Raw genomic sequence first — 26759 nt, forward strand, 5'->3', positions numbered from 1 at the left:
TTAGAAACTTGGGAAGTTTAGATAATGAATTGGTAAAATGTTACAATGTGATGTCATTGCCCATTATTTGGGAGTGAAAACACAGGCAGCACTAAATCCAACATGATACAGGCATGTTTTCCCTCAAGGCATATGTCTTCATGTATCTCTGGAGTAAACACCACTTTTCATATAATTGTACTTTTAAAATTGAACTGGACATTTTAAAAGCTAATCAAAAAGTAGACACAACATCTCCTAACACCTCAACACACACTCCACATACTGAACACATTAGAAAAAAAAATACTTGCCTCGACTAAGCAATATAGGCATGAAACTAATTTAACCCTCCCAGATGATGCAGCAAATAATTACATGGAGAATTTCCTATATGTCTTCATTTGCAACCTAAAATTTTCCAGTTCATAATATAAATATTTTTTTCCATCCTTAACTCAACGTTGTTTTTAGTTCTTCCTGTACCAAGAATACAATTACACACACACAAAATGCCTATTCCTCAGGAGTCAGGAAGTCAGGGAAACACTGTATGCAAGGCGTGTGTGCAGAACACTCATTTTGTTCCTGTGCTAGAATTTAATGAGACAGTTTAAATAATGGTCCCATCACTCATCGAAAGTCACAGCTGAGATACTGAGGTCTGTGAAAGTGTTCACGTTTGTTACATGAGACCACATGAAGTTGTTGCTTTATGCTTTTTACTTCATAAATGTGGTAATTAATATCTTAGTACTAAACACATGTGTGTGTTGTATTATGCTATGTCATAGGTTCAGTCATGTAAATATATGTCTCTTATCTGTGCAGTATGAAAATAAGTGAGCAAAATATCTAATATCTTCTATGACCCTAAAACCTGTGTTTGAGACAGGGTTTTACAGTGTAGGTCCAGTGGGCTTGGAACTCTCTATGTATATCAGGCTGGCTTTGAATTCAGAGAGATCCTCCTGCCTCTGTCTCAAAAGCATTTGAACTGCCAGGCATAGTTGTGCATGCCTTTAATCGCAGTGGTCAGGAGGAAAAAGGAGCTCTGTGAATTCCAGGCTAGCCTGGCCTACGAAGAGATTTCCAGGTCAGTTAGAGAGACAGTGAAATCCTTTTTCTAACCCCTTGGTCCTCCACTCTTCCTCTGCTCATGTCTAGGAAATCATCCTCTGTCTGAAGTTGGTATAGTCATCTTTGGTGGTGAAGAAACCATAAATGACACAACAGCAGTGGAAGTGCAGAAAGGCTGAAAGCTTTCCTGGGGCACACAGGGTTAAATGGCCTGCCTCTGCATGCCTTTTCATGTTTAAATCAGCCACCCTTGCAGTTAAAATTAGCCTTAGTAGGAGCAAGAATTAGATGTTGTTAAGCCCCATGCAGTTGTTGTACACTGTTCTCTGTGTGTGTCAATAAGGCCAGGAGCTCACAACAGTACCCATCTGTAGGACATTGTTCTTGGCTCAGAAAAGCCTGGCAACTATAGAGAGAATGGTTTAGGGATGTGACAGATACCTGAACTTCCTTGTTTGAGGGAGACCATTTCATGAGTTCATTAATTGAACAGGGTTGGTAGCCACCCAGGTTAGCCTGTAGTAACGGTTCACTCCGTCCTAGTGCCCTCACTTTATCACAAGTATTTTTCAGACTGTATCACTTGACCAATTAGTTTTTTCTAGGGAGGCTTATATAATTCAATGGATAGTTTCATGTCATCAAAAAGAAAAAACCCTACTTTTATTGTACATGATGGAGATTGTGTCATATGCTGTGATTGCTTCCTGGAGTGTATAAAGATTCTGTGGGTTCCTATGGGGTTGGTTTTGTTTAAATATGTAGACATATGAACATAAGGTAGTTTTCTTTAAGTAAGTTATCAAATTTTAGTCAAGAGTTTATCTTATTCATTCCACCACCTACAGCTAATATGTTGATATCTACTTATAATTTGATTCTCCCAATATGTAGACCAATTTTTTAAATTTACATTTTAAATTAACATGTGTGTTTTCTGCTTTGAGTCCAGGTGCTTTTTGCCTCTAAGGTAAATTTTCTTACTGTTTCTAAAATTAATCCTCTCTGTATATTTTGGTCACTTTGCTGGGAATTCCTATGGGTGTTTCATTGTTGATCACCTCTGTTATACCTAATAATGGCTTCCTCGCACTTTGTATTTCTCCACATGGTCAGTGACAGTAGATGTAATAGTTCCTTTCCTTGGCTCTTATCTTTTCTTTTCTAACCATTTTGACAAGTTGTCCTTACAGGGCTACTGCCAGCCCACGTATTTATTGTGATGTAGCACAATTTTTTTCTTCTAAATATTCCCTCATTTGCTTTTTTTTTTCTTTAACTAGTCCATTATATGGCTCATTTTAACCATTTTTTTTTTGGTCTAGTGATTTTGAAGGTTTTTAAAAATTCCAACAGATTTAAGATTTTTAAGATTAAATCTTCTCTTGATATTATCAATATAAAATAAAAATGTATCTTCATCTCTTCCATTGTCTTGGCAATTAGCCCTTGTCTGTTTGCCATTTTGGGTCTATTACTGCTTTTTGTAAGTGAAAAAAAACCTGGCCTTCTTCCTGTCTCACCAGAATGTTGGCATCCCATCAGGGCTCTGTGGTGACATTTGTCTTTAGAGTTTTAAACCTGGAAATGATGTATTGTTTTGTTTTGCTTGCTTTTCCTTCACAATGTCTCTCAGGACACCATTTTCTTATCTTAGTTTGTTCCTGGCCTTAATTAGACAACTCTGCTCTTGTTTCCCTTTTATGTCACTGCAACATGTGCTAACATGCTTTAGCAGGTGTTACAATCATTCGTGTGTAAAATGAATTGTTTATTTTATATATCTTACTCATTATTTATTCTCTGAGTGTGAGTGATTTTCCTGTGTGATTGTATATAAGAAGAGGTCAGAAGAAGGCATCCGGTCCTGTGGACCTGAATTCCAGATGCTTGTAAGCCACCACATGGGTGCTGGGAACAGAAGGCAGATCCTCTGCAAGAGCAACACGTGGTCTTAACTGCTGAGCCATCTCTCCAGCCCATGTCATGCCCTATTCTAAATGTACGCCCTGTATACTCCTCATGATGGCAGGAGAGTTTGAATTTTCAGTATTTCATGATGAGACAGATTCTGCATAAAAATCTTCCATGTTTTTCCAAATCTATGGTAAAAATCCAAAGGAGGTTTTAAAAATTTGTTTTGCTATCATCTTGCTAAATAAGATACCCAGAAGCTGGCGATGATGGAACAAAATTAAACTAAGCCTATCAGTCTTGGTTAAAATTGCATTTTCTTTTCTCTCTGTTATTAAAAAAAAAAAAAGACCGTGTGTGGCTGAGTCAGACTTTTTTGCTGGAAGGGTGGACTTGTAAAAACTCAGGTCCATTTTAAAACACATAGAATGTCAGACGTTGTGGCTCACATCTATAATCCTAGCACATGGACTGCACGTTCAAAGACAGCCTAAACCACACACAGAGTTCAAAGGCAGCTTGGGGCTATACCATGTGTTAAAAATAGCAGGCAGGCAGGCAGAAATAGAGCATTCATTTTCTTGGTCATCTGTAGTTACTTCAAGGTCTTAGGTCATCAGAATTTCCAATAGGAATATCACCCACTATCCTATTTCCCTGTTTTTTTTTTTAATGATCTATTGTTTATGGCAATAAGATACTTACAGGGCTATGGTTTAAAACACCTAATGCACATATTGAATGACAAAGCCATAAAAATATGGAGTTATTCAAGAGTAGTTCGATAAACACCACAGCAAGTACGCCTGGCATAGCATGCTTTAGGAGTCACATCTTGTGGAAAAAGTCATATTGAGGTGCAATTTCTTTCAAAACTCAAAAACCAGTGTTCTATACAGTAGCAATAAAGCCATCTTCTATTCAATTCCAGATGCAACCCTTTCCCAAAAGATTGTGTAAGTTACCTCTCAAAACCTCACATGAATCAGCCAAGAGGCTTTCCTGTGTATGCTGCGAGCAGATGATATGACCTGCTCACAAATTCCTTAGTTACTACAGATGGCAGCATTTAAAAATCACGAGCAGAGCCAGCCACAAGTTTCTCCATAGCTGCCACCTCCATACTAAAGGTCGGGGCCTGGCAGAGCTGGTGTGAGAAGAAGAGACAGTCCTTCCTCTACCTGGAGAATCAAGAGTTTCCTCTGGAACTTGAGTACACATCGAGATAGTGAGGAACCAGGCAAAAAGGAGAGACTATGGTGCTGAAATGGATTAGTAAGGAACTTAGTGACTTGGCACCTTGACCCTCCAGCAAAATGTTCTGCAGGCCCAGCTAGAGATAACATGTTTCATTGGCAAGCCACAATTATGAGACCTAATGACAGCCAAGATCAAAGTGGTGTATTCTTTTCACAATTCATTTTCCTACAGACTACCCCTTCAAAGCACCTAAAATTGCTTCTACAAAAATTTATCATCCCAGATATTAACAGTAATATCCGCATTTGTCTTGATAATCTCAGATCACAGTGGTCTCCTGCTTTAATTATTTCTAAAGTTTTTTAAAAATCCATTTATTCACTGCTATGTGATCCAAACCCAGATGACCCCCTAGTGCCAGAGATTTCGCAGATCTATAAAACAGAGGAGAGCACAACCGAATATTTCAGGAATGGACTCAGGAAGCATGCCGTGTGATGCTACCTTAAAGTCAGACTACCCTGCATCATGGCGGGAATAAACTTTAAATTACTGTTCCTTTTTTGATCTTCTTATCCGGAAGCTCCCCTATCGGAAGCTCATCTTTCTACGTTTTTGTTGTTGCTGTTGTTGCTGTTTACCTTCCTCCGTTCATTCACGTGCTCATCGGAAAACACTGAAGTTGTTCCAGCTCTGGACAACAGCTGTAAGCTAGTTACAAGAAAACAGTTGCCCAAGATTCAGAAAATAAATATTTTTTTTATCCTGGAGCATGTGTATTATGTGGCCAGTGTCTTCACTCTAGTTCAGTTATGAGACAATGCCAATCCTCAATGCTCTCACGTGCTGCAGAAGCCGTCGAGGGGAGGGAGATGCTCAGCTGTCACATCAAAGGGAGCAGCATCCTTCTAAGCAGCATCCGTTCTCAGTTAAGCCTTCCACTGTTAGAGATTTGCGGTTACGTGATTATACTTTTGCTCATAATTGATGTGGCTGGAGAACTGGTATTGAATCAGAGCCTCAGCAGAACAGAAAATGTGGTGTATTTTATGCATGTCAATAAAGGAGTGACCTGTTCCTGTTCTACAGAGAGTGAAAATTGTAAGTCAAACACCCTTCGTGTTTCAAACACAAGGGTCTCAAAACACTTTGTAATTTTCATTTAAATTCTTAGGAGACTGGAGCTATTAGCTAGTCTATCTTCCGATACTGTCTAATATAGCATTGAATAAATGATTTGAGTTGTCAGTGGATGAGTGATCAACTAATAGCTCTCCTAAAAAATCATTTATTTTTCTTCAATAAAGTTTCATAAACCAAAAAAAAAAATCATGGAGCAGTTTGATCTATTAGTAGAAAATTCAGTAAGTAATGAAAACTCTCTTGAGTGTCTGAGAATTTATTATGTATAATTCTATAATACAATAATATCACCATCCTCATAGTGTGCATGGAAAAGCATTCTGGCAAGCAGTGTTTATGGGCTTCCTCCTATAGCAACCACCCTGCAGCACACACATTAGCCAATGCTACTCTTGCCTCATGATTAGGAAACTTGTTTAAGCCATAGGTAGGAAGAATGGAACTGAATTAAAAGGCAACAATTTTCAGCTCAGATCTTTACTCTAAACCCATTACACAGCTCTGTGCTCAAACCAGATTTCTTTTAAATAAGAGATGCACTTACCAAAGGACTTTAGCCCATGAGCACACAACCACTTTCTAAATATGGTGTTGTTTAATGCTATTGAAAAAAATGAATACAACCTTTTATTAACTTCCAGACTTTATGCCACAAGACTTGCTGTAAATTAAGAGAAAGTTCACAATACTACAAAATTCACACTATAAATATTGTGTATCTACAAGTTTAATACCTGTGCAAGTGTCATGTGCGTCTACTTGCCAATGGGTGACCAACCAGTAACTACATGTGACAGTAACTGAGTACTGTGCTTACTGTCAAACACCTCAACAAGATACCAAATGCTTAAGGAAAAGCCAATATCTAATATGATCCTATTGTCCGTTTCCCAAAGCACAGTTAGGCCATTAATCTTTTAGACACAGGTGTAGAATTCATGAAGTTTTGGAAGGCTGAACATCTGTCTGGGTTAGGGAAGCATAATTTGCAATTGTGTATAAATGAGTACTATTCATAACAGGTAGTGTAATTACAGAATATCAGTCTTTAACTGATTAACAGGGCTTTTTAGTAGATGAGTTCAGACCAAGGCCAGATTCAGGCATCTAATGAACCACAGAACAGCACATGCAGCTTGAACACAGAGTCAGCAGAGGTGGGAGGTGAGCTTTTGCTGCACTCAGCTGGCACACATCCACAGTGAGAGGCACGTTACCCAGTGGATGATTCCGAGGTTCTCCAGAATTTGGATTAACATTACGTAATTAAATCCCCCACACACAGCATCTCCTGTAGGAGATTCACAAATAAATCTATGATGTTTTGAAGTTAGGCATTAAAGTTAGCTCTTCCATAGCATGTCTCCTTGGCAAAGATCGTCAAGTGATGTATTTTGAGTTCTGGCACGGCACACAAGTTGAAAGCCAGTGACAAAACCCAACATAAAGGCAAAAGGAATCGGTCATGAGTGTACCATGTAGCTTATTCCATTGACTGCCTTACTCAGAAAACATTCCAGCCAACACAAAAACTCAGCATTTATTGTTTTGCGGAGCAGGGCTCAAATGCAAAGCCTTGCCTCCTTGATGTCCTCTGACATTCTCAAGTTTGACAAATGATGACATTCAGGTGAACCATAATGATAGGTTTTGGTAAAGGTGATGGAATATAAGCTAATGGGGATCATCTCTTCTCTAAAAGGGCAAAAATACGTTTTCATTCCCTTTGAATTTTTACGTGATCATGTGGAGACCTTGGGCCTGCTGGCTTTTCCTTCTCTCCTTATCTGTGATCTTCAATGCCAAGCCCCTCCTCAAACTAAATGAGAATATATGCTCTAAGTATTATTTGTAAAAATGATGATATATAGTATCAAGGAGTTTTATTATGGACTTTAACTTTTAAAGAGGGACAAGGAAAGGACACAGCTGTCTGGTACCAATATTATCTTTGCACTGCAAGAAAAATTTCTTTCTGAAAAAAAAAGCAAAACAGTCACACAGACTAGATGGTGTCTGATTCTGTGCCCTAATCTATTGGTAGCCTACTCTAACCTTCTGTGTCTCACACACACACACACACACCTCCTTGAGCTATTTAGTAGCCTTTAACTTATACTATATTCTACAGTGGTGAATAGTGAATCAAGTTAATGCAAAAAGCTATAGCTGACACCAACAAATTACTGCTAATAAAACCTTCTGAACATGGGATACCTAGACATAAAGTGACAGAAAGAATCATATAGAGTAATAGTGAAGAAGTCAAAGAGAGGAGTGTTACTGGATGAGAATTGATTGATGTCAGCTTTGTTGATCTCTCTACAACAGTCTTTCTACCAGTAAAAACTCCAGAAACCCTCTGTCATCCAGCGAAGATGTGCAATTGTGCTCTATTCCATTTTTATACATTTCATTTGAATCAGGCAGCATGGAATGGAAACTGACACATTTTATTGATCTCCCAACACAGAGAAATAAGTTGAACTCCACAGTGGCGCATGGAGTACAGTCAGCGTTCTCCTTCTAATCCCTAGTTGAACGCTCTTTTTGATGGTTCTCACAGCTTTCATTCTCTTCAAAATGCTCTAGTAATTCTATTTATGAGCTTGGATAGCCGAGTTTAGAAGGCCTTTGATTTGCAATTGGCTATGGGGTTGGGATGATAATTCAGGGGTTAAAGGCTTGTAGGCATGAGGACATAAACTTGACAAACACCCCCTCCACCCCACCAACTAATATAAAGAAAATGCAGGGACAGTGGCATATTCTTTTAATCACATTGCTGGGGGATACAAAGAAAAGTGGGGACAGTGGCATATTCTTTTAATCACATTGCTGGGGGATACAAAGAAAAGTGGATGCCATGTGCTTGGAGCTCACTGGCTGCCAGTCTAGCCTACTTGGTAAATATAAAGCCAATGAAAACCCTGTCTCCAAAAAATGTAAAAATGGGCAGCATCTGATGAATGATGGCCAATGTTCTCCACTGGCTTTCACATGTACATGCACACATGAACACATACATATATGCATATCTAGGAACACACACACACATACGCACACGCGCGCGCATTCGTGCACGCACATGCACCATATCACAAATAAATTTGTTTATGAAAGAATCCAGAAAATATATAACATATTTTTTAACTAAGATAATTTCTTGGTGATTATATCATGCATTATATACACAAGGCTTTCCCAGCCACCACAGTCTGATAATACAACAGCCTTCAGCTTTAAATCACTACTGGTTCCCATCACTCTCACACATTGCATTACTGACATATTTAGTTTGAATGTTGTAGAGTGTTTCCCATTTAACCTTTGCTAGTTCACAAGTAAGCAAGGGAAATTTCTTTTCATCAAAAGAATGTCACCATTTGCAAGTATAAGTCATCCTCCCTTGCCCTTCAGGATTTCTCTTCCAAGTCTGTCTATTAAGGACCATTATAGTTGTATAAGGAAAATAGCCTTACAGCTAACTATAAAAACACAGTTAGCTTTTCTTCTCTTCGGTTCAGGAGAACTGTTACAGCAACAAGCGTGGCCAGATGGAATCACACCTGCACACAGAGGGTCTCTGGCATACAGAGGAATCTTCTTCAGTATTTCCTCAGAATAACAGAGGTTTCTAAATTCTCATTGTACCTGTGAGTTTTTCTGATTTTAGATTTGACCCATTTATATCTATATTATTATTATTATATAATGAGATATACAGTTGGCAAGTTCAATGTGTTTTCTTTCTAAGTAGCGTATCGTATATATTTTATCCAGAAGAAGAAGAAGAAGAAGAAGAAGAAGAAGAAGAAGAAGAAGAAGAAGAAGAAGAAGAAGAAGATACAAGTGTTTAATTGAATGGTTTTTAAATGCAGTAACTTAAGCTTTAACTTCGTTCACACAAGTGGGCACACACACACACACACACACACACACACACACACACAGAGGGGAGTTTAAAACTCCTATAAAGAAAGCAGAAGGAGTGGCCCTGGATCTGCCTAGACTGTGCACTAATGGCCAATTCCTCATTCACTAAACAGCATCATGCTATGATAAAAAGATTTTATCCTTTCTTCAGATATCCTGCTTTTGTCCAGGTGGCAGTGGTGCACAAGTTTAACTCCAGCAGTTGAGAGGCAAAGGCAGGCAGATTTCTGACTTTGAGGTCAGCCTGGTTTACAGAGCAAGTTCCAGGATAACCAGGGCTATACAGAGAGACTCTGTCTCAAAAAACAAAAAAATCTCCTTCTTTCTTAAGGGTGGGAGACAAAGCTCTCTTGTGTGAGTATATGAATTCAGAGATAATATTTATAAAGCATCTTGAACTAAAGCTTGCATGGCAAACAGATCTCTAGAGATCTTAGCTCCTCTGTCTTCACTCCTCTCTTATCTGTGATCTTCCTTGCCGTGCCCCTCTTCGAACCGAACAGGAATATCTGACTGGCATCCAGAGCTCAGCATTGGTAAGATTTCCCAGGTGGTTTGAATATCCAGCCAAGGCTGTAAGACTCCCAGCTACACTGACTGACCTTCAAAATACCAGAAATACTTGTGAATTTTACAACAACCCCCAAAGTGTTATTTGTCACGGACAACTACCTTCTCCTCTCTGGTATCTAACTGCTGGGCTGCAGTTTGAAGTTAGCCAGTGAGACTGCACCAGGGCTATTCCATTAGCTTCTGTCCATAGACTGGCTGTAATAAAAACTTGAGACACTCATAGATTTGTTTCGTGGCAGCAACAAACGATGTCAATATTTACTCCAACACAAGAGCAATAAAGTCAAGCCCTGGAAGAATTTTTTTTGTGTTGTTTTATAACAGTAAGGAAAAATGTATTACTAATATTAAACCAAAGAATGCAATCTTGATAGTGTGGCATCACTGGACACCTAGGGTAAGATATTTTTTTTTCCTATCACCAATCAATCCAATCAAGAATCATCGGAACAAGATGTATTTAGTCCCCAAAGTGCTCTCAAAGGCAGTGTTAGCTTTTCGAATACAAATTACCAAAACCACTCTAGACCTTCTGAAGTCTGTTTCAACAATCAATTCTACTGACACGTAACTCACACTCATGGCTAAGAATCCCAGGCTTGGAGGGTAGCCATGGCAAAGGGGATTCAGTTCCCAATCCATAGTGTTAACGGATTCTTATCTTATTCCTTTCTGCATCAAGTTTTCGATTCTCCACAAAGTGCTTACAAAACCATTTCCATGCTGGGAGGATTTCTTTAGTCAGCTGGCAAATGACCATGTGGGCTTGCAGCGGTTCTGGTTTCAAAGGATCAATATTTATTTCTTGTATTGTAAACAGAACGTTCTCAGTCCATTTTTTTTTTTAGTGGATCGCACACAGATCAGTATTGCAGTCATATTCTTCTTCAGTAGGTCCTGCAGCAGCAATCAAAATTTCTCAACAACCGAGGAGCGTAAAAGCCAAGCTTATGGAAAGCTGCAGAATATTACGTTTATTCACTTTGGGTCGTTGAACCAAAATTCTGCATTTGCTTGGTTTATGGAGCATTTTAAAGCATGTCTAAAGAGAAATCCACACCAGAGCTCTTAACAACCTCAGTATCTTCTATGGGGTTCCACTGCACATTTAATAGGTGGAAGTCCAAAGGAAGCTGATTTGAAACATTATTCATTAGTAACAGATAATGTTCATTTTAACAAATGTCAGAGATGAGAGGAGCATCCTGGAGGTAAAGGATGAACAATTGCATATGTGGGTATCTTTTTTTTCTTTCTAATAAAGGCATATGGCATGACTTCATTAACAATCAGCATTTTAACCATGCCTAGGTTGGAGTAATGAGAAGTATTCTGATTCAGTGATACGTGAGTGATTGTGTGAGATTTTACAGTTGCTCTATCCAATCAGCTAATTCTACAGACCCCCCAAGTTGCATGACTCCCCTGGGCTTACTCATGTTTAAAATTAGCATCCAGAGCTGGAAAGTAAAACTCAGTAGTTAAGAGTGCTTGCTGCTCTTGCAGAAGATCCAGGTTTAACTCCCATTCCCAACACGGTGACTCACAATTGTCTGTAGCTCCAGTCTTAAGGATCTGAGACCCTCATCTGACCTCTGCTGGCACCAAGCATGCACGTTGTGAACAAACTTACATGTAGGAAAAACATTTATAGGCCCAAAATGATAAAATAAAAAATTGGTATCTGATACTTAGTCAATTATCATTTTTTTCCTTAAGAAGAAAAAGGACATTGCAGAAATTTAAAAAAAAAATTATAACCTCATATCTTTTATGTGTACTCCAGACTCTTATATCCCACTTCCAGCAGAAAACTAAGACCACTGTCACCCCACTTCACACTGCATCAAAGGTCAGGGTGGAGATCTTCCCAGCAGGCCACTGTTACCCAACTTCACATCGCACCAAAGGTCAGGATAAAGATCTTCCCTTAGTCACAAAAAGCCGAGTCCAAGGAGGCCACTGACCTTCATCACAGACCAGAGCACAATTTGAAAATACTAGTAAATAAAAGATAACTCTCGTTTTGAATAATAAGATCTGACCAAAGTACCAGATATAAAAAAGACACACGACTTAACTTCTTAATAAGTCATAAAGGTTTTTGATTGGCCATCTGACTCGCATTTTACTTATTATATGAATTTTATCCTATATTTACTATGCATGACTCTTCATTTTCTCTATAGATACAGATTGTCTCATTGTTCCTGCTAAACATGAAAGACCTTAAAAATGCCACACCTAAAGAATTATGTATACTCTGTGTCCATTACTCAAATGCCTTTGGATTCTTGGTGAGAATGTCTTATGTACTTTTAACTATTCCATAGAAATATAAATATTAATTGGTTAAAATATGACAAAATAAATAAGAAGCATTTAGCAACCCCATTCTTCATTGTAGAACTCCTAAGAAACTACTAACTAAAAGTCGGTAATGCTGAAAATCAGAACACTTAATTCTGTACAATCTCAAGTGATTTTATGAACTAGAAATAACCACCTTTGAAGCCCATTAATCCGTATTCTAATTACGTCTACCAGTGTCAAGGAAGAAGGGCTACAAATGTAATATATCCTGCTGGCCCTTTTAGAATATGAAGTATTTCATAAAAGAATATTCTAAAAATATTTTACTTTCATAATTCTTTTTTAAAAGATGCCAATGGAACACCCTTAAACGCTTTAACTTAAAAAAAAAAAAAAAGAAAGAAATGCATTACGTGTTGAGTGTTTCTAAATCCAAGGCATAGACTTAGAAATTTCAGCCGAAGAATGGTAAGCCATGCTCTGCATACTTACAATCTAGTGATGAAGACGAAGTGTGACTGTAAATTTGGATAATGTAGAGGTATAGAGGCTGTGGCCGCGGTCTGTAAGTAGTGGGCACAGGAGGTGTCAGGATGCCGGAACCGGAAGCAGATTCTAACCCGAATTTACAGTTCAAGAGACACAAAAGCTTTCTTCCGTATCTAGTTATCAGATTATTTTAAAATATGTTCTACCCAGAACTCTCTCTAAAACACATGGTTAAAACACACCGAAAGGATCTCTGAATTGATACAGGAGGAACCATCCTCCATTACTACTCATCAATTCCAGCACTTGCCCTACTCCACACCCATGCCCTTTATGACAAGCGAAATAGACGCATGCAGAACAATACAAGGTCCATGGGAATCAGCGCTGGAAACAATAAATCCACTTGCAAATAGCGGTGTCAAGTGAAAGGACACGGCAGGCAATTTCTAAGAAAACTATTCCCTGGGTGAGACAAAAATCCTCCTGAGGAATTTTAATTCTCGGGTGAAACAAATAAGTGGTTGCCACCATCTCTAAAGAGTAAAATTGCTTTCGAATGCTACAAAACGACCTGTGCGATACAAGGCATTTCTGGGGGAAATGGCGACTCTAAAAGGAGAGGGAAAATAAAGAAGAAAAAGCGCTACGTTGACCACAGTCGCTTCACGTCTGCTGGGCGTTGTGGCTGCTCAGTATATACTTTGAGAAAAGTATGAGACGATAGATTTGTATGACAAGTATAAGCCATAAATATGGTGAGCAGAGGGGCTCTGAGCACATTTCAGGGTGGCAAGGAAAGCATTTGGGTTAATAGCATGGGTGTGTCTTCCCGTCTAGAGCTTGTTTATTCACACAAATAAAAGTAAACAAGACAGGGAAACATTCTCCATTTGGTGATAGCAAACATAGGGAACCTCAGAAAAATAGGTTTGTAAATAAATATATATTGTGTATTTTACATGTAATTAAAATATATTAATATTTTAAACACACAAGATATCTCTAAAATGCCTTTTCAGTAGTGTAGTAATGTTATAAATGAATGCTCCATATGCTCTTATAACAGACATGCTTGTATGCAAGTAGGAGACCATATTACTTATAAAATAAACAGGGTGGTGGCCACAACCATGGCTACTGATGAAATCCAATGTCCAGAAGATCTGTTGAGTTTTTCTGCAACTTTTAAAAATACGTGTCTGTCTTAGCAGAAATCCGGCTTTCCAGAAACTGTGTAAAAAATAAAGATCTATTACGTAATTGCTCCACAGTGTTTTATCAATGGAGCTGTATAACATATCTTACAGCAGAAGTAAGTCAATAATGAGAATATTAAAGTCTATTAAAAGGGGTAATTTGATACGTTTGGGTCTGATAAGTTTGTAGCAAGTTTTCTTATCATCAATAGTCAAGACAATGCTTTTTCATATCAGGGCTTAACTTCTTTAAATTTGTGAAATTGCAAAATTACTTCCAAAGCATTAGTCTTTGTTTCCATTAAATCCTCAGAACACACTTTATAAAAACCTGATTAAATTATTACTTTACTTGGAATTATGACTGCAAGGACAGACTTTTCTATTTTTTTAATTTATTTTTAATTCATATATTCACTTTCCAACCCTACCATAGCCCCTTCCACCCTCTTCTCCTTCTCCTTCCTCCCCTTGCCCTCATCCACTGAGGCCAGGCAAGGCAGCCCCATTCGGGGGAAGGGAAGCAAAGCATGTCAGAGACAGCACCCAACTTACTAGGGGACCCACATGAAGATCAATGTCCTCATCAGTCACATATGTGCAGGAGGCCTAGGTCCAGTCCTTTCATGCTCTTTGGTTGATGCTTCTGTCTCTGTAAGCTCTCATGGGTCTAGGTTAGTTAACTCTGTTGGTCTTCTTGTGGTGTTCTTGTCCCCCTCCGGCTCCTTCTGTCCCTCCATTGCTCACCCTCAACTCTTCCAGAAGCCTCCTTGAGCTCTGCCTCATGCTTGGCTGTCATTCAATCACCTGCTGGATAGAGCCTTTCAGAGGACAGCTATGCTAGGCTCCCTTCTGCAAGCACGGCAGGCTAACATTAATAGTGTCAGAGGTTGGCTCTCTCCCATGGGGTGTGCCTCAGGTTGGGCTACGCATTAATTGGACATTCCCTCCATCTTTGTTTCTTGTCATTTTGTAAGTAGAGTACATTTTTTTTTTGTTTCAAAGGGAGACTTTTCTTGATCTTTCATATTCTCTTATTTAGCTACATATCTTTCTGGTGTCAAACCCAGAGATCCACCGGCCTCTGTCTCCCTAGTCAGCTCTCCTGACTGCCCCAGGTGACATGGGGAAAGAGGGCGGATTGAATAGTGTACTTATAGCACTCTTCTTTATTGCATTTTAAGTAATGCTAAGATCTAACACTGGGATATCTCTTGGAGAGACAGTATGCAAATAATAAAGCATAAAGCATGATGTTGCAGAAAAACTTACGAAACTATACAGTTGCCCAGGATAAAAATATATCAGAAGTAAAAATAATATATGCCCTTGATAACAATCTTATCCTCTAGACTTATGCAGAAATTCATTTTAAATAATTTACATATTTAAATTTTTAAGTTAAAATTAAATATTAAATAAAATATTAAATATTTTAAATATTCCAAAGATGTCACAAACAACTTTTATGGGAGGACTTGGATGAATTAAAAAAGACATCATTAAAGATCATAGCTATTAAAAAGCTATTATGGAATTATTTGGAAAATACATTTTAATAAAAAAAATCCAGGTGGAAAATTCTTTAGAAAATATCACTTACCAAAACATATTAAACAATCTATGTGTTTCATTTCTTTTTGCTGTGGTAAAATGCTCTGAGATAAAGGCACTAAAATGAGAAAGGATTTATTTGGCTCAGAATTGCAGATCATAGTCTACCATTACAGGAAGTCTCAGCGGCAGGAAGCTAAGCTGCTCACACTGTATTACAGGAAGTGTCAGTGGCAGGAAGTTAGGCTGTTCACACTGCATTACAGGAAGTGTCAGTGGTAGGAAGTTAGGCTGTTCACACTGCATTACAGGAAGTCTCAGTGTCAGGAAGCTAGGCTGCTCACACTACATCCATAGGAGAGAGGACAGACCAATGAATCGGTGCATGAATTGGAGTGCTCAGCATGCTCTTTCCTTCCACAGTAGAATAAACAGATGTATTTGAGGTATTTCTAAAACAAAATTCTGTAGGCACACAAATTGGAACTTGGCTCAAGGAAAATTTGAACAAAAGAAATCTTTTATCAAAAAAGAACATTTCCTGAGTCTGTTCTTATAGCTGTGAAGGATCTTCAAAAACCAATCCACTGTCTTAGAAATCAAGGGACAGTTCAGTTAGTACAAGTATGAGGACTTGAGTTCAATTTCTAGAATCCATATGAAAACAAGGAAGCAACTGAAACCAAGGAACAAAACACACAACTAGAGAAGGAGAAAGAGAGAGAGAGAGAGAGAGAGAGAGAGAGAGAGAGAGAGAGAGAGAGAGAGAGAAGACAAAGAGCGAGAGAGAACCAGATATTAGTATGAGCATCTATAATAACAATCTTAACCAAGGTCAGATACCTAGACACTACTGTAAAAATACAACCAAAACCAGCCAGAACAATATGTCCACACTAGAGTCCAGAAACCACACCATAGTTGGCCCTGTAATTGCCCCATAGCTGAAGAACAAGACAAGGACCTTAAATATATAGTAGGGATCCTGAATATAGTAGGGATCCTGAAAGAGGAAACGAGTAAATCCATTAAAGAAAACTATGAAAACATAAACAGGGGAACAGAATTAATAATTTAAAAAATTAAGATATGAAAGTGAAAACAGACTCAATCTTAAAAAAAAAAAACTGAGGGAAATCTGAAAGTGATAAATATAGAACTCAAATGGGAACCTCAGAGTTGAGGAGCAAGCTTCCCCAGGAGAATACAAGAGGTGGAAGAGAGAGCCTCAAGAGCTGGAGGTACAGTAGAAGAAATGGATATATAATACATAAATGTTGAATATAAAACAGACAGGCACAACACATGTAGATCTGGGACACTATGAAAAGGTCAAATCTTCAAATAATGGGAGTAAACAAAGGAGAAGAAAAAAACAGGTCAAAAGCACAGAAAATAATTTCAACAAAATCACAGAAAAAAACTTCCATCACCTAAAGAAGGAGATGTCTATTAAAGTATAATATATATTGCACCAAATAGGCTGTACCAGAAAAGAAACTCCCCTCAACACATAATAATAAAGATACTAAGTGTACAGAAAAATAAATAATATTAAAAGCTCAAGAGGAAAACACCAGCAACATAATATAGAGGCAGATGTATTACAGCAGCATCTGAATTCTCAGTGAAGACTCTAAAAGCCAATAGGGCCTGGAAAGATGTTCTACAATCTCTAAGAGACCATAGACACCAGCCCAGACCCACTACGCCCAGCAAAACTTTCAATCACAATAGATGAAGAGAGAAAGACATTCCATGACAAAACTAAAAGTAAGCAGTATCTATCTACAAGTCCTATGCTACAGAAGACACTAGAAAGAAACCTTTTACCTTAAGAGGTTAACCTCACCCAAGGAAAAAACGAGGAATAAGTAATCTCAGATAAGCAAATCAGAAGAGGTGAAAACAAATTCTACACCACAAGAACAGACCAGCAAGAATCAACAAGCTTTTCTCATTGACAACTCTCAGAAGCAAACTGTCTCAGCTCTTCAATAAAAAGACACATATTAACAGAATGAATGCGAAAACAGGGCCCATCCTTCAGCTACATCCAAGAAAGGCACCATAACATCACATTTAAAGGGATGTGAAAGGATATTCCAAGCAAATGAAACTAATAATCAAGGTGGTGTAACAATTTTAGTAACTGACAAATAGACTTCAAAGAAAAACTAGGAAAAAATGGCGAATGACACTACATACTTATTGAAAGAAAAATCCACAAAGAAAACACAGCAATCATTAGCATCTATACATCAAATCGTAGGGTACTCAAGTTCACACACACACACACACACACACACACACACACACACACACACACACACCACTATTACAGATTAAATCACCTCTTGACTCTCCTACACTGATAGTGTGTGACTTCAATATCCCATTCTAACCAGGACGTGTCAACAAGACAATAAAATTTCCAAACATAATGGGGAGACAGAGTCCCAACTGGACGAATCTCTTCACTAAATGAAGCTTCAGTACAAGAAATGGGTTGAATATAATCAAGTTGTTGGCCAAAGTGGTCCCATAGGAACCCCCAAACAACCCAGGCTATTGCCAATGATATAAACTACGCTCCACAAACTGATGGGCAAAGCCTTTTTTTTTTTCTTCTGAAAACAACACCTACACAACTCATTGAATATGGAGAAACTGAACTGGTGCCTACATAGAACTTTCACCCCTACGTTCTAGCATCTTTTGTACTGGAAGGTACTCTACATGCTACCAAAGGAAAAACTTAAATACCAACCCAGCCACAAACCCTTCCGTCTACAGTGATGTTCTGCATGTAAGATATACAAGTGAGGGCTGGAGAGATGGCTCAGCCATTAAAGGCTAGGCTCACAACCATAAATTTAAGATACACAAGTGCAATGGTGGCACAAAGCTTGTAGGACTAACCAATGAGTATCTGTTTTGACTTAAGGCATACTCTATGAGATGGAACCTTTTACTCAGTGCTACATGGGTAACTGTGAACCTATGGGCATGAGCAATAAAAGAACTCCTAATGGCACTTTTTAAGATGAGTTCACTTTAAATCCCAATGATAGCCCTGTCCCTCGTAGTGTAGTCTCCTGTCCCATGCTCCCTCATCCCCCAAGTCCTCAGAAGGGCGAGCCCTCCTCCCCTAACGTCTCACCTCAGCCTATCAAGTCTTATCTGGACTGTCTGTATCCTTTTCCTCTGTGGCCTGGCAAGGCTGCCCCACCAGGGGAAAACGATCCATGAGTGGGTACCAGAGGCCCTGTGGGAAGTAGTCCGTATTCCCCATGTTATGGGACCCACGAGGAGACTGTACTCATAGATCAGTGCCTTGCTCAGCCATCCTCATAGAAGTTTCTTCCTGCATGACATGGGAACAGATACAGAGATCCAAAACAAGAAAATATACAGAGAGTGAGAGACTTTGGAACACTCAGCCCTAAAGAGGATTTATGACCCCCGTAAATCACACACCATCCTCGCCCCTGCCCCGAATTTAGGAAATTCTGTAAAAGAGGAGGCAAAAGGATTGGAAGAGCCAGGGGGAATGGAGGACACAGAGACTGAGGCAGCGCGCACAGGGCCAGGAGAGGTTGGCATCAGATGGGGTCCTAACACCGAAAGGAGAAGTAGACGCAAGCCGCCATCTCTAAACTTTAGTTTCCCCCAAGTGGTCCTCACTGGGGAAACAACCAAATGATAATGGTATACTGCATGCCCAAAAGCAGATGGCCAGCAGAAAAAGAATTAAAAGGCATCTTTGGAGGTTCTTCGTCTCATAATGTTCTGGGCATGCTTTTTTTTTTTAACTTTACCTATACATGACCTTGCAAGTTTTGCATATTTATCATAGCTTCTAGTTTTGTTGTTTTTGTGGGATTCTCGAATATACAAACAAGTGGATGTCTGCCTCTGCATCTGTGTCTGTCTCTTGTTCTTTTTCTTGGGCTCTCTTCCGTCCATTTGTTTGTTTTGTCCTATTCTAGTCTGCTTGTTTTTGTTTTATTTTATTATTATCCCTTAGATGTGTTTGTGTGTGTTCTCTAACATAGGCATAAAAGGGAGTTAATCCAGGTGGGAAGAGAGGTGGGCCTGGACTGGGAAGAGTAGAGGAAAGGGGAACCAGAGTCAGAGTCTAGTGATGAAAAAAATATTTTTTTTTCAATTAAAGAAAATCACATGTGTTTCTGCAGAATCCATTAATGCACTTCACTAGAAGTAGACGCCATGTTCACCACTATTCAGCCTACACATAAGCCAACCTGGGCTGGTTTTCCAGTAACCAGACTTAAAATAATACAAAATTATTGAAGGCCAAAACTGAATCAACACATTAGTCATTTTAAAATATTTTCAATTAAAATGTAGTGCATCCTATGTATAAAATATTACCCACTGGCGTTTTCTGATATGAAAGCCTTTTATATTCAACAACTTGGTGTTCAGACTGAAATACTACACTGTTCATAACACCTTAGCAGGCATCTCGGCAGCTGCAGATACAGATCTGCATTTTCAGTAACCATGACAATGTGGTTTACAAGCCTTAGGACAGAATTACTGCTAGTGTTTAATGGTTGTAGGAAGGAAAATTAGGCCAGAAAGCCATAAAACTCTGTTGTTTGAGTCAAAATTATAATAGCAAATACTTAAATATTACATTGTAACGATCTAATTCATGTTTGGGAGACATCACTATGTAAATCACTACAGCGGAAGACCATTTTGTTTATTAGCTATCTAGGAATAAAACATTTGCAAAATTAGAATGACTATTTATTCCTTGGGATAACACAATGTATTTGTGAACATGGCCATAGATTCTACATACCATGACTAACAGAATATTAAGGCTATTCTTGAAAAGACTGACATCAGAACAAACAGGAGGATTAAAAACTGGACCATTGTTCCTATTGCTTAGCACTATACACTTAAGAGACCTTGTCTCAAAGAGGGTGGAAGGTGAAGATGCTTGGGGTTGTCTTCAGACTTCCGTATGTGTGCCACGGCACGTCCATGTCTGTATTAAGACTCACATGCACACAAGCATCAAGCACACACACATAACAAAGTTGTAGGGTCTGGATGCATTTTCTCAATTTTGTACTTGCTCTTTATCATCTCTAATATCCTGACTTACACAATAGTATGATATGTGTTCAAACCTCACTTCACTGACTTTTTTAAAGTGCTGAGTGCAACACGTCCACAATCGTGATTTTCAGTGTGATATCAAATAAGTGATTATTGTTAATTACTGAATGCAGATTATAGAGAAGATACATTTGCAAACTGGATAGAAAATAATTCTTACATTTCAACATATTTAATTTCCTGTCAGGGTAGATTACTGCTCTAAGTACCATCATGATTTTTTTTTTCATTAGTTGTCTTAGTTCCCACTTCCTCCCAAAATTTGATTTCTGATAAGAACCTATAAATCTTCAAGGCTCTACAGGATTTCATGGCAAACAAAACTAAAATGTAAAATTGAGCATCTCTACTTAGGAATAACCTCCAAATTTTATTTCAATAACTCAAGCAAAAAAGATAAGGAAAAGTATATTTTACTTTTCACCAAAAATATAAAGAAAAAAGAAATACACTCTGAAACAAGTATAAAATGGTGTGTGTGTGTGTGTGTGTGTGTGTGTGTGTGTGTGTGTGTGTGCTTTTTAAACAAGTTGTTAAGTTACTGTAAAAGTTTAACATGTTTAGGATGAAAACTTTTAGTTTCTCCTCAAAAAAACAATAGAAAGTAAACATACTTATTGATGAAATTAACTGATGAAATGAAGGTATAGTGCAAGGCTCAAAATTTTGAATGGATCAATGGCCTTAACCTGACAAGGTATTGAAAGCCCAGCACAAACACACACTGGGTGAGAGTAACATTAGTCCTTCATTGCTTAACTTCTACATTAACTAACATTTAGTCTTTTGTCAGTGATTTATGATATATTCATATATATATATATATATATATATATATATATATATATTTGTATATTCCTAAATATAACCTGCTCAGTTTGTATAATGTTACCCTGTATATATTTTCAGGGCTTATCATTTATTATTATTTAATTAACTGGTGGCTTTTGCCTGGGGAAGACCACTTCCCCCACTGTCAGCATTCCTTATTTGCCTTTAGTTCTTTATGTAGTGTTGAGACCTTTTGGTGTGACTGTCAAAACCCTTGTGAGGATTTGATGATGTCAAATGCACAAGACAGTATGCCAAGGAAAGTAATGTAAAATATCAGAGATGACAATGAAGACTTCTAATTAAGCAAAGAAAATGAGAATTATTTTTGCCAATATTTAATTCCAGCCAGTTGAATTTATGTATCTTCAGTATCTATGCATGTACAAATATCTCCTACCTTATGGGATACAAAATTGTTTAAAGGAAGTTAACTTGGGGATTTAGCATTCTAGAATTATTATGTCCTAGGCAAGAATTTTCATATAAAAATCTTCATTAAAAATCTTTTATCTATCTTGCCTAAACCACAAAACCAGGATATTAAATTTGAAATGTGAAAAACCCCATGACTTGTAGTTTTTACTTGCAGCTTTTTCAAGGCAAAGGTGAATACATCATTTGATGAAATCATAAAAATGAATCCAGACTTTCCTTTTTTTTTTTTAACTCATGTCTTCAGAAAGACTTAGAGAATACAAAACATATATGAAGGCCTCATGGGACAAAAGGAAGATTTATTAATGGTCTCAGTTCTTAAGGCACATGCAGCAGGTTTCTTTTTCTTTTTAGAAAACAAATAATTACAGTACAATACTAGGGTCTTGTGGGTATAGATTGATTAAGAAGTATAAATGGGGCTCAAAACACAGGGCTAGAACTCTAAGGAGCGGGTCTCGAAATGGCAGAACCTAACTGAGGAGTTAGAAAGGTCACATAAGAGACAGACAAGAAGGCAACTGACTCATGTTGGAGATGAGAGCACGCTGGAAGAGGGAGGAAAAGCAAAACCATGAATGGTGGGAAATGAGGCAGGTGATTGACCTGGGCACGGCCAGTGACTATAGATGGAAGTGATCTGAAGATGGAGAAGTGAGTTTTTAAAACTTAATAAGGACTACTGACAAATGACTTCAAGTGAGATAAAGAAGGCCTTGGGAAATAAAAGGGAAGAGCCCGTTAAAATATTCTAGAATGGGGAATCACACTGTGAAATTTTCTTTGGACAGACAGCTGTGGGTGTGAGGTGGAAAACGAACTTCATGTAAAAAAAAAAAAAAAGAAAAAGAAAAAGAAAAAAAACTGTTAAAAGAAGACCAGAGAGAGTATCTCTGAACACTGAACATTTTCATTTTAAACATTGTCTCAGTCAGGATTTCTTTTGCTCTGAAGAGACACTGACCAAGGCAACTCTTACAAAGACAACCCATTCGAGTCGGGGGCTGGCTTACAGTTCAGAGGTTTAGATCCTTTTCATCATGGTGGCGTGCAGGCAGACATGGGGCTGGAGGGATAGAGGAGAATTCTACATCTAGATCAGCAGAACATCAGGAAAAGAGTGCCATACTGGACCTGACTAAGTCATTTGAGACTTCAAAGCCTGCCTAAGGTGACACATTTCCCCCAATAAGGCCACACCTACTCCAACAAGGCCACACCTCCTAAGAGTGTCACTCCCTATGAGCCTATGGGAGCCATCTGTTTTCAGTCAAACCAACACACACATTAAACAAAGTATTAAAAAGATTAAGTAACTTATTCCAGATACACAGTGGTTACCTAAATGGGGTTTATTACCACACTCAGTATAGTTAGTTATTGACACTTCGAGGAAGAGAACAAGTTGAGGACTAGGTAAACCAACTCACATAAGGGACCTAAAATAACCAACCAGAAGCATCTAGTGGAATTTTAAAAAGGCAACAAAACAATACGGAAAAGGTGTGACACACTCAGGTCTACATCATCAAGCACAGGGCTGAGCAATTAGCCAGTGAGTTCAGGACCATCTGGGTAATGCTAGCAGAAACAGATTTAGTGCTTGAGTCATTCAGATAATTGCACAAACAATGTGCCCTGCTCTGGCTGAGTAACCTGGTCATTAATATCTTCTCTCGTACTTTCTACCCTGTGGTATTTTTGGAATGAACCTAAGGGGCTCAAAAAGAATTAAGGAGCATCTACTTACTGGAAGAACCGCATGAAAAATAATGGGAATATAATAGACTGATTTATACTGTGTTAAATTACTTATTATAAATGCATCTTCTGGAGCTACTTCACATGAGGACAGGCATACGAGACACACAAGTTCAATCTTGCTTTAGAGTGTAGAAGAAGTCTGCAGTGTGGCATTCGTGTGTGAGCTTTCATGTGTGAGCTTTCATATTCAGTTCTGTTAGTGGCAGAAGGTTCTCTGAGTGTCAACACTGTCTGAAGCATCAGTGGGAATGAGTAAACTTACAAATGTCTGTATGTTAAAACATGTATTTGGAAAGGCACAGCCAGCTGGCACAGTGGTGCACGCCTGTAATCCCAGCACTCGGGGAGACAGAGGCAGGCAGATCTCTGTGAGTTTGAGGCCAGTCTGGTCTACAAAGAGAGTGTCCAGGACACCCAGGGCTACAGAGAGAGGGAGATAGGGAGGGAGGAAGATAAGGCGAGAGGAAAGGAGAGGGAGACAGACAGAGACAGAGACAGAGACAGAGACAGAGACAGAGACAGAGACAGAAACAGAGACAGAGACAGAGAGAGTGTCACAGCCAGGTGTGGCAGCTCATATCAAGAGCTTAACATAACAGAGTCTCCAAAAGTGAGCTATGTGGTGAATTCAAAGTCAGCCTGGGTACAAAGAGAAATGGATTTCAAACTTCACTGCTTCTGTTCCGTGCAATATACCCCCTCCCTGCACCTCAAACTGATAAATCCAAAAGCAGAAATGTGGGGAACAAACAGTTGAAAATGCCCTGTTATATTAGGAACATCTAAACGCCAAGTCAATTCACCTTTGCAAGTCAAGAAACATAGACAGCCAGTGAGTATGACATCCCATAACTCACCCCAAAGAATGGAATAACAATTTAAAATAACTCAATATATAATGTTTACTATCAAAGTTGTCACCTTTAAAAACCATAATACCCAGTGTTAGCAAAAACAATGCATTGGCAAATTGCTACAGCCCTTGGCATAATATAAATCTATGCACGAACTTTTGAGAAATTTCCTTTTTTGTCAGTATCCATTAAGAGGTTACAAATATTTTGTTTCACTAGTAACTTTCAGTAAGTTATGATAAAGAAATAACCATAATTGTAAAACATGTGTTTTTATGTTCAGTTTCTTAACTAAGGAAATCTAGAAACATTGTAATAACAACTATATAAAAGATTATATGGAATTTATATATACTGCCTTAATAAGAATGTCCAATATTTAGTGTTGGATGTAAAGATAAAGCAGAGCGCACAATTCGGTAGTCACTGTCTTTATACCTCACAATCAAAGGTACAGATTGAAAAATATCTGTGTATATCAACAGCAGTGAGAAAGTGGCATGGTGGCACATGCCTTGAATCATGGCACTGGAGAAGCGAAAGTAGGCAGATAGATCTCTGTGAGTTCAAGACCAGCCTGCTCTACGTAGTGAGTACACAGTGAGTACACAGTGACTTCCAGCCTAACCAGACACCCTGTCAAAAAAGAGTAGAAAAAAAAAAGAAAGAAAGAAAGAAAGGAAGGAAGGAAGAAAGAAAAGAAAGAGAAAAAAGAAAGTAAAGAAAATGTCACAATTGAAAACATCTTTATTTCTAATTTTCTATTTTTTTCTTACTGGCTCTGTATTTTCTTTTAATTAAATTTGTTTTCAATTTCATCTTAAGTTTCCCAACATAACTATGGATTTATATACTTTTGAAAGTAATTTTACATAACAGGCCATTCACTCAACCATAGTGAGCGATGTGCCATCTTCTGCCACACTGCCAATGTTACACAGCTCAGTCCTCTTTAGAAGTTGGACCCACTTTAGGTCTTGCTACCAACAAAAACTTTCCAAATAAAGCAGAAATGATAGTGAAAATCTAACGTACATCATCCTTAAGTAATCTATGGCACCTTGGATTAAACCTCCTCTGCTGGCCAACTTGATTTGTTGCCCACTGCACCACTCCAGGTTTATAACAACAGAAGAATTTGCTATGGTGAGTAATAGAAAATAGAAGAATTTAGAATTATAATATGAACTACTGAATAGATAGTGGATGCTTCTAGATTTAACCACAAGCAAAATTGTCTGGAAAGTTATAGCATCCATTACTCAAAGCCAGCTTAGAGCTGATGATTATCAGTGGGGGTATGCAAGGAGTGACGCGCCATACTTACATTATCGTCATCATCATTGCAAATAATACTCTAACAGCTGTTAACTGACAAATAATTACTGTGGCCCAAGTCCTGTCTTGAATGTTTTACATGCATTGTCTCAGTATAGGTCAGGAAAGCCACTACAGTTTTATTGTAGACCACGGTGCTGTTGTTCATAGATCTTCATAATAAAGCCCCTCCCCCAGTCTATGCTCTTAACCAGGATGAAATTCATGACTATCAGAAACAATAGAAGTAGATCTGCAGAAGCAAATGTGTCATTGGAGAACTTGGAAAGGAAAAGCAAATTAGGAGAGAGACCAAGAAGGAGGCTTAGCAAAGTAAAGAACCTTGACAACAGAAGATTGTGGTGTCTACAACTGACATTTGGGGGAAGAGGGGGTGGAAATGTGGAAAACAGCTGTTAAGAGAAGAAGGGAAGACAATATGCTAATAATATGCCATTGACTTAGAGCGGACAGACTCTAGGATATGATGCAAAGCATGGACAGTTTATGTGTAGAAATGGCAGCACGTGACTGGAGGCATCAAGATCTTAGACAGGCACACACAAGGCAGAGGGGCTATTTACAGCAGAGAATGGAACATATCTGTCTATCTGCTGGGGGAGGGCGGGCAGGTAACGCACGTACCATGGAAAATGCAGCGAATTCGCTGTGACTATTATGGTGGGGGAGTAAAGATGCAAGAGATTTGAGAAAGGAGAAAATGAACTTGGAGAGTATCCCAAGGACCCAGTGATGACTTCATCTTTGTTGATTTGGGGGGTGGGGCAAGGTAATTACATGGGATGTTCTTACTTGTAGAAATCTAATCTATCTTTTACCTAACTCTCTGGTTGGCTACGTGGAGCACAAGAAAGCATATATGGCATAAACAGAATTTAGTCATCACCTGTGTTAGACAACTGAATTATTCTGGGGTCAGAGTACCAGAAACACCCTCACATAGGCGGTTAGTCATCTTGGGCAGGATAAAAGAGCCAGCATTTCTAAAAAG

At 38.5% G+C, this 26759-nt stretch overlaps 1 protein-coding gene and 1 pseudogene across 3 annotated transcripts in view; one reads left to right on the forward strand and one right to left on the reverse strand.

Annotated features, from left to right (window-relative positions):
- CNTN1 (contactin 1) overlaps positions 1-26759 on the reverse strand; it is a 302283-nt gene that overhangs the window by 272571 nt on the left and 2953 nt on the right. The window lies entirely within an intron of this gene.
- Positions 4124-5296, forward strand: LOC311579117 (ubiquitin-conjugating enzyme E2 D3-like; annotated as a pseudogene). Its single transcript has one exon. The product of its transcript is annotated as a ubiquitin-conjugating enzyme E2 D3-like (transcript).

Source organism: Acomys minous, assembly GCF_964271855.1.
Source record: "Acomys minous genome assembly, chromosome: 12".
NCBI lineage: Eukaryota > Metazoa > Chordata > Mammalia > Rodentia > Muridae > Acomys > Acomys minous.